At 38.3% G+C, this 7,500-nt stretch overlaps 1 long non-coding RNA gene and 1 pseudogene across 1 annotated transcript; one reads left to right on the top strand and one right to left on the bottom strand.

Annotated features, from left to right (window-relative positions):
- Positions 1-7,500, bottom strand: part of LOC139946239 (monocarboxylate transporter 12-like) — a 34,717-nt pseudogene that overhangs the window by 20,505 nt on the left and 6,712 nt on the right.
- LOC139946482 (uncharacterized) lies at positions 310-1,783 on the top strand. The gene is made up of 3 exons (XR_011787252.1): positions 310-445; positions 740-933; positions 1,317-1,783. It is a non-coding gene; the product is annotated as an uncharacterized lncRNA (long non-coding RNA).

The following is a 7,500-nucleotide window of genomic DNA, read 5'->3' as shown; positions in this document are numbered from 1 at the left end:
GGCGCACGTTTAAGTTGACCCACAGTGACAACGCCCGATAGTGAAACTGTAGACATACACATGTACGAACGTGCGCCTACACATTGCATGCGTCGTGGCGTGTCTTCTGTGCACGTTTGACATGTCACAGTTCATCGTACTTTTAACAATGGCGGCACAAGGCTGCTGAAATGAGTTTCTCTCAACCTGTGCTATGTTTGGCGTCAAATTGTTCCCTCTTCGCCCTTCTGGTGGCTTTATGGTGATTATAGAATTGAAGACCACCTGCTTCAGTGATTCGTATCACTTTTATTGTATGAGAAAATTCGAGCAGAAAAAGGATTGACATTGGTCATGTTTTGATCATACACCGAATGATATGAACGGACGTGACATCGGCTTGTCAAGGGCGTTTCAGACAGGCACTCACGGCAGTGTTTATCGGCGCGACACGGTGAATACAACGGTAAGCTTCGTTTCAACATAATCACTTTTCAAACTGAATGTGTCAAGTAGGGGGGATTGGTATAATTGTTGGCTCTGTCACTAGTGTCAGAAAATGGTCAGATTTGATGAATGTGTTCCATCAACTATTAATAATATTAATTATGATGCCATAAGTGTTACAACCTTTCGATGAAGTTTCCCCAAAGGTTAAGATTGATAAGTTATTCACTTCCAAAGCAGTATGGGCACCTTCCACTTATTAAATTATAATCTTGAAATGTTTTAAGTCTTGAATTTATTTATTTTTTGCCAGTTAGTACAGTGATCAAGGAACATATGGAACAGAGTCTGATGGCGGGATGAGAGTCTGATGACTGGGTCAGGACTGGTACACAGAAAGGAGTTGAAGCTGTCATTAGCCATCTTCAGTCTTCACTGCTCCTGTCAGTTGTCCACTATGATTATACCTGGCCAAAATCATGATTATGGATGGTCTTTTCTTAAGAGGTAAATTTACAGTTGTTTATTGAAAGTTAAAAATGACACAAATTATTTTGCAAGGTAGAACATTTCCAAATGAATTGAAATAAAACTTCTGGTTGAGCCCATTTTCCTTGTAATTCATTGCATTTTTTGTTGGTATGGATAACATGACTTTGCATAACTAATACTATGAGACTTTCTATTCAAAGAAATTTACATATTTTAGAAACATTCTAAACATAAGTTATTGTAAATTTGTTCATGCATTTAAAATATTGTGCTACGTGCTACGACTCTTATAGTGTTTAATATAAGATTTTTTTTTTTTTTAGACTTGGTAGGTTATGAAAAATGTCTGAAGAAATTTTCATCAAGTCATACTCTGTTTATTGTTTTTTCTTCATCAGAATACAGCACATCCAGTATTGCAGTGGTCTACAGTGAAAATTGTGGCACTTGCTGTCATGTTCCATTCCTTATTTCCCTGCCGAGTCACTGTATGATGCACCATGGAGGTAGAAATAGTATTTGTCTCAGTTTTTTTAATAGTCTAGCTTCACAAGAGGCTTAGACTTGCATGTTTATGATGTGCCTTTGTATTGCATAACTATTCCAAATTAGTGTCTTCTCAGGTTTAATTTTTTCTCAAGTCTAAATAAACAAAACGTTCTGTACGGTAACCAATATTTAAAAATCAAGCAGGCCATTTATAAATTGCAACTGAAAGCTTACACAATGCTTGACTTATTTGAAGGTTATCATCATCAAGTGTAATGAAAATCATTGTTCATCCACAGATACGTAATGAGAATCCAAGTTTATTTGAAATCCTTTGAACATTTCTAATAATTATAGCTTAATAATGTCAACTTGAACAACATAGCTTGTGTGAACTTGTGATTTAAATCAATAAAGAATGAGTTTTCATTAAACAATTAATTAGCTTTTAATAGTGAATGGCATACTTGATATATTTGTGTGTGTATTTGAAAGCCTCTTATCGAGATCTGCATCCAAGATGAAAGGGAACTCACAAAATTTATGCTATGTATTGAATGACAATATTGAACCTCTGCCCTTTCAAATATATATTTGATGATGTCGTCAATTTACACACCGCCCTCTTGTGACAAATATTGTTTCATAAAATCGTAACTCTTGTATTAATGCAAATAAACATAAAATCTTGCACTATTACTTCTGGTTCAAACCGGCAGTTGAAGTTTTATAGTGAATAAATCCAACTCTTGAACCAGACAATATGAAATTTGTTAGTAACAAAAACACATTTTTTTTCATCATGGCGTCATCGGGTGTCAAGTTACAGTAATTCAAAGCTTAATTCAATGCACAATCTCTCGCGTTGACTACAACACTGACCCCATTGATAGCCGAACACCTCGTGTTTGTTTGGACAAACACTAAGTTCTAGGTTTTTTTTTTCTTCCTCTCACAGTCGATTGTGCGCAAGAAAAAGCATAGTTGCGAAGCTTGCATTAAGTTGAAACTTTGCACACAGGTAGACAATAACCAGTAGATAAGGCAAAAGTTCTTGTCCTATAAATAGCTTCGTTTTTATTCTGTTTTCAAGGCATTTTCAACCAACATTTATTTTCCGGTTAGTTAGTCTCTTCTTCAGTCGTCATTATGCATAAAGTCCTCAACCACAAAAGATATTTTGACAATCTATACATCATATGATAGGCTTTAAAGCCATTGGACCCTTTCGGTAAACAGTGTTGTCTAAGGCCCACGCTTTTTGTACCACATCCTCTATATCAAATAACAAACCTGTGAAAACTTAGGCTCAATCGGTCATCGGAGTCGGGAGAAAACAACGGAAAAACCCGCCCTTATTTCCGCGCGTTTCGCCGTGTCATGACATGTGTTTAAAATAAATCCGTTATTCTCGTTAACGAGAATTTATACTGTTCTGCTGTTTTCTCAAAAAGTAAAGCATTCCATGGAATAATATTTCAAGATGAGTCTTTCACCATTGCCTTCTGTAAACCCCGAAAGTAATTTGTAAATCTGTGAACTTTTTTTTTTTTCTGAACCGAAAGGGTCCAATGGCTTTAAGTGTTTATTTTTGTATTTAATTTTTTTTTCTCCTATAAATAGCCTCGTTTTTTGGTCTGTTTTCAAGGCGTTTTCAACAAACATTTCTTTTCCGGTTAGTTAGTCTCTTCTTCAGTCGTCATTATGCATAAGGTCCTCAACCACAAAAGCTATTTTATGAAAGGGCTTTAAGTGTTTAGTCTGTTTTCAAGGCGTTTTCAACAAACATTTCCCTTCCGGTTAGTTAGTCTCTTCTCCAGTCGTCATTACGCATAAGTTCCTATGCCCTCAACCACAAAAGCTATTTTGACAATCTACATCATATGAAAGGGCTTTACGTACGTAGTCTGTTTTCAAGGCGTTTTCAACAAACATTTCCTTTCAGGTTAGTTAGTCTCTTCTCCAGTCGTCATTATGCATAAGTTTCTATTCCCTCAACCACAAAAGCTATTTTGACAATCTACATCATAATATGAAAGGGCTTTACGTACGTAGTCTGTTTTCAAGGCGTTTAAAAGAAAATCCCTTCCGGTGAGTTAGTCTCTTCTCCAGTCGTCATTATTCATCAGTTCACATTTCCTCAACCACAAAAGCTATCTGGAAAATCTATACAGGATATAAAAGTGCCTCACGTACTTCACACAAATGGGTATGTTGGTGACCTATAAAATTATTTGAAAAGGCATTATTTAAAGGCTTTTAGGTTGAAATGTACACTTTTTGATGCTTTACCATAAAATTAGTACACGTCGAGAAAACTGTTTGGTTTTGATTTCTTTGCATTTTGACGAGCTATTAACAACACTTTTTATCCAAACACCTAGTGTTTATTTCTACTAGTTAATCTGTTTTTATTGTCGGCGATGAAGAACTTGATGGAGACGTATAATTGAGAGCTGCCAACTATGGGGGGGGGGGGGGGTAGAAACAAAATCTTACCACATAATTATCCTGGGCGAATGAATCCATAAACATTGCAGCTGAGTTTATAACACACAGCAACACAAAGAACCAAAATGCACTGATGATGTTGTAGCCCTGCAGAGGAATATGAATAAGTCTGCCAACAAGGTTTCCAACACCACCTCCAGTAGATAACAGAGCTGCTGCAGAGAGAGTTATACCTCTTGATACTGCATGAGGTACTAGAAATACCATCCAAGCAGCAGCAGATGTGCCTTGTAGGAAATTTATAACAACTAGCGGGATGCCGCGCTTCGCGCGGCACCCCGCTAGATGAGGAGGATTCTAGTATACAAATGTTGTAAAAGGTAATGTGGGGGCAAGGGAGGTATTCTTACAGGTAATAATAATTCAGTTACACTTCGCAAAATGTACATCCTTAGTCCCGCCCAAACTGCTTTCATTATAGTTACGAACTTTGTGAAACATTTGCCTTGTTATTTTGAGGGTCTGTACGTCCAGTTTGGTTAATTTATATGGAGATGGGCCAATCGGACAATGTATAACACGCTGAATTCGGAATCAGCAGTGGTATTTGGTTCCCTTAGCAACAAATCCATAGTCACCGATAGCCACGGATTTGAGTGGTCTAAGTCTGGTCCCCCCCCCCCCCCTCATCAATTATCACCGCTGCTAATAGCAGAGGAGAAATCCGACTAAAAAGGCTTGTATGAAAGTGGTACCCTCTTTTAAAACAAACTCATAATCACAGCCACTAATAGCTGCGGAGTTTATCTGACTGAAAGGAAGCTTCGAAGAAGTTCTGGTATACACCAGATAAAAAAAAAACGCGCCAGTTGGTATGGACTTTAACGACAAAGTCAATTTCTGCAAAATTGTATTGAAAATAAATATATTTAATGATTGGTTGCTATAACTGTTGAATGATTTTTGCTTTGTTTCCAATGACGTGTACACGATTTTAGAATCTAAGGCGTACGTCCAACGACGCATACAAAGTTGTCTGAGCACCAAATAAAGCGAGTTTTCGGAACATGCTGTGCAACATCTGATCTACTGTTTTAACCACCGCGTCGGCCTCATTAATTTTTAGTTTATTCTCATATCAATTAATTCTCATGTAAACTTTCTGGTCAACATCCACCGGGGCGCGCGCCCCGCGTGACGAAGTCCCCTGATAAAACATCCAATTTTATATGTTATCATAATTATCTGTGGAACCCTATAGACGATGTGACCTATGTTTACATTCAAACCGCCCTCTGTTGACAAAATACTATATACGTATTGTTTCGCCGGGCACTGAGTTGCGTAGTCAAAGTAAGATTGCGTTCTCTTTCTAGCTGGCTGCCAAAACACAAAGGTTTTGTCCGGCGGTATGCGCGCGAATATGTTATGGTTTTCGTGTGACGTCAGAGGTCACATCGTCTATACAAACTAAAATATTAGAAACGGTAATTTTATTGTACTTTAATAACTACTCCTACATTCTCTCACTTAATTCACTTTCAGAAAACATTTGCCTAGTTATTTTGAGGGTTTGTATGCCAGCTACCCCTACATCCTCTCACTTAATTCACTTTCAGAAAACATTTGCCTTGTTGTTTTAATGGTTTGTTGGCCAGTTTGGTTAATTTTGTATGGAAAAATTCGTAAAAAGTACCCGATTCAGCTGCACATGAGGGCTCTTTCGATAACAAAACCTGACGGCCGATTGCTTAATACAAAACGGATTTGGCAAAATCTACATCCTGAGTCCGGACCAAATTGCGTTCTAACAATGTTGTTGCTTTAGAACTTTGAATGGAATGTTCGTTTACAGCTTCAAAACAGCCGTTGATGTTTCACAACTATGAAAGCATACTATTCTTAAACGGTGATTTCATGTACTCTTTTGTAGGTTTAACTGGCAAAACCTGTACAATGTATATGAAAAGAATCAGTAATGTATTTACTTTCTTTTTGAAAATGTTTCAACTTTTGCGCGTATACGTTCTGTGTGTGGGGGATGACATATGGACTGTACGACTAATGGTGCAGAGTTAAATGGAACAAATGAAGTTTCACACCAATGGGTTGCTGTTTGATGCGTTTAAAAAATGCTGGAAAGTTGGGTAGGCCTACATGAGTGACTTAATTGTAATAAACACATATGTAACAGATGCATGTATTAAAGCCTAATGTTTTTAATTTAACACGCGAAATTAACCCCCCCCCCCTGTACAAAATGGTATATACACAATGCCATTTACCCCTCTGCGAAACATCAATGAGTCACTCTGGAATGTTAATGGGAGTCCGAGGTTGCCACCCACTTCAAACCTAAAGAGGTGGCTCTGTGTGTAGCCTACAGCTCCCCCTTAGACCAACAGGTGGCCCATATCAAAACCAGACAACCACAGAGGTGACTCTGTGTGCAGCCTACGGCTTCCCCCTTCGACCAACTGGTGGCCCATATCAAAACCAGACAACCACATATGTTAGGAGATATCGCTCGTGACTCCATCCAATCAGACAACTCGTAAGAGGGAGTTCGGTTCAGGGTTTTGTAGACTTGCAACCCGACGTCTGTAACGACACAACCGTGTTGGATTCCACAAGGATGCCATGCCACTGGACCTTCTAATTTTCAATCCAAGATGGCGCGGGTTACGCTTTTAATAGTATAGATTTGAAGAAGTATTCTGGGTTTCTCAGCGAGGACGTTCAAGGAAAGCCAGGAAGCAACTTTCTTCAGGAAATTACGAAAGCCTGGTTCATTCTTGTCATTTAAAACTTGGTCCATGTCTGTTCTGCATAACTTCTGGACGTGTTGATCATTCAGTGCACCAAACACAGTCACGTGGAACATAACAGCAGACATGATCATCAAGGTTCCACGCCAGCCATAGATTTCTAGAAGAAAATCGACTCCAGGAGGGCAAGCCATGACACCAAATGACCCACCTATGAAATGCTATGGCGTACATGACTGGGAAATGCTCAGATGGTGAAGATAACAGTGCCACTGTCTGTGGTATGTAGGACAGACCCATACCAACACCTGTCGAAGATGATTAAAAATACACACAATCGAATATGTTTTTAATATTCTAATTTTTGTGAGGGAAAAGCATGGTTAAATGTAAAGAAAACCAATCAAAACTTTTAAGAAACTATGCTCTCTGAATTGTGTCTTGTAGGGCTTTTAGTGCATAACCAATCACAGTACTGTGTAGGCCTACACCAATAAGCAGTTTGTTTATCTTCTACTTCGATCCATCGATCATTAGCTGCTATCAATAGTTGTTATCATAGTTGTAAAGACCGCAACAGTCCGGTTCATCCTCCCATCGGTTTTATCGTCTTGAGCTTGGTCATAGATTTTAATTTTGTTCACGAAATGAATTAGACCAAGTTGACTTTGGACCGAGTTGCTCTCGGACGAACTTGATTCTAAACTGAGATACATCATATCGTGTTTCAGAGAATCCGAGTTTCCCGGAAACCTTGTCTTAAAACTTCGTGTATCCAACCCATATTAGAATCTTAGAATTCCGAGTTTTAAAGATCCAAGATGAATCATTTTTGTTTGAATTCGGTGTTCCCAAAGATACATTACTTATCATT

This window comes from Asterias amurensis, chromosome 13 (assembly GCF_032118995.1).
Source record: "Asterias amurensis chromosome 13, ASM3211899v1".
Classification (NCBI taxonomy): Eukaryota; Metazoa; Echinodermata; class Asteroidea; order Forcipulatida; family Asteriidae; genus Asterias; species Asterias amurensis.
This window is presented reverse-complemented; position numbering and strand designations above follow the sequence as displayed.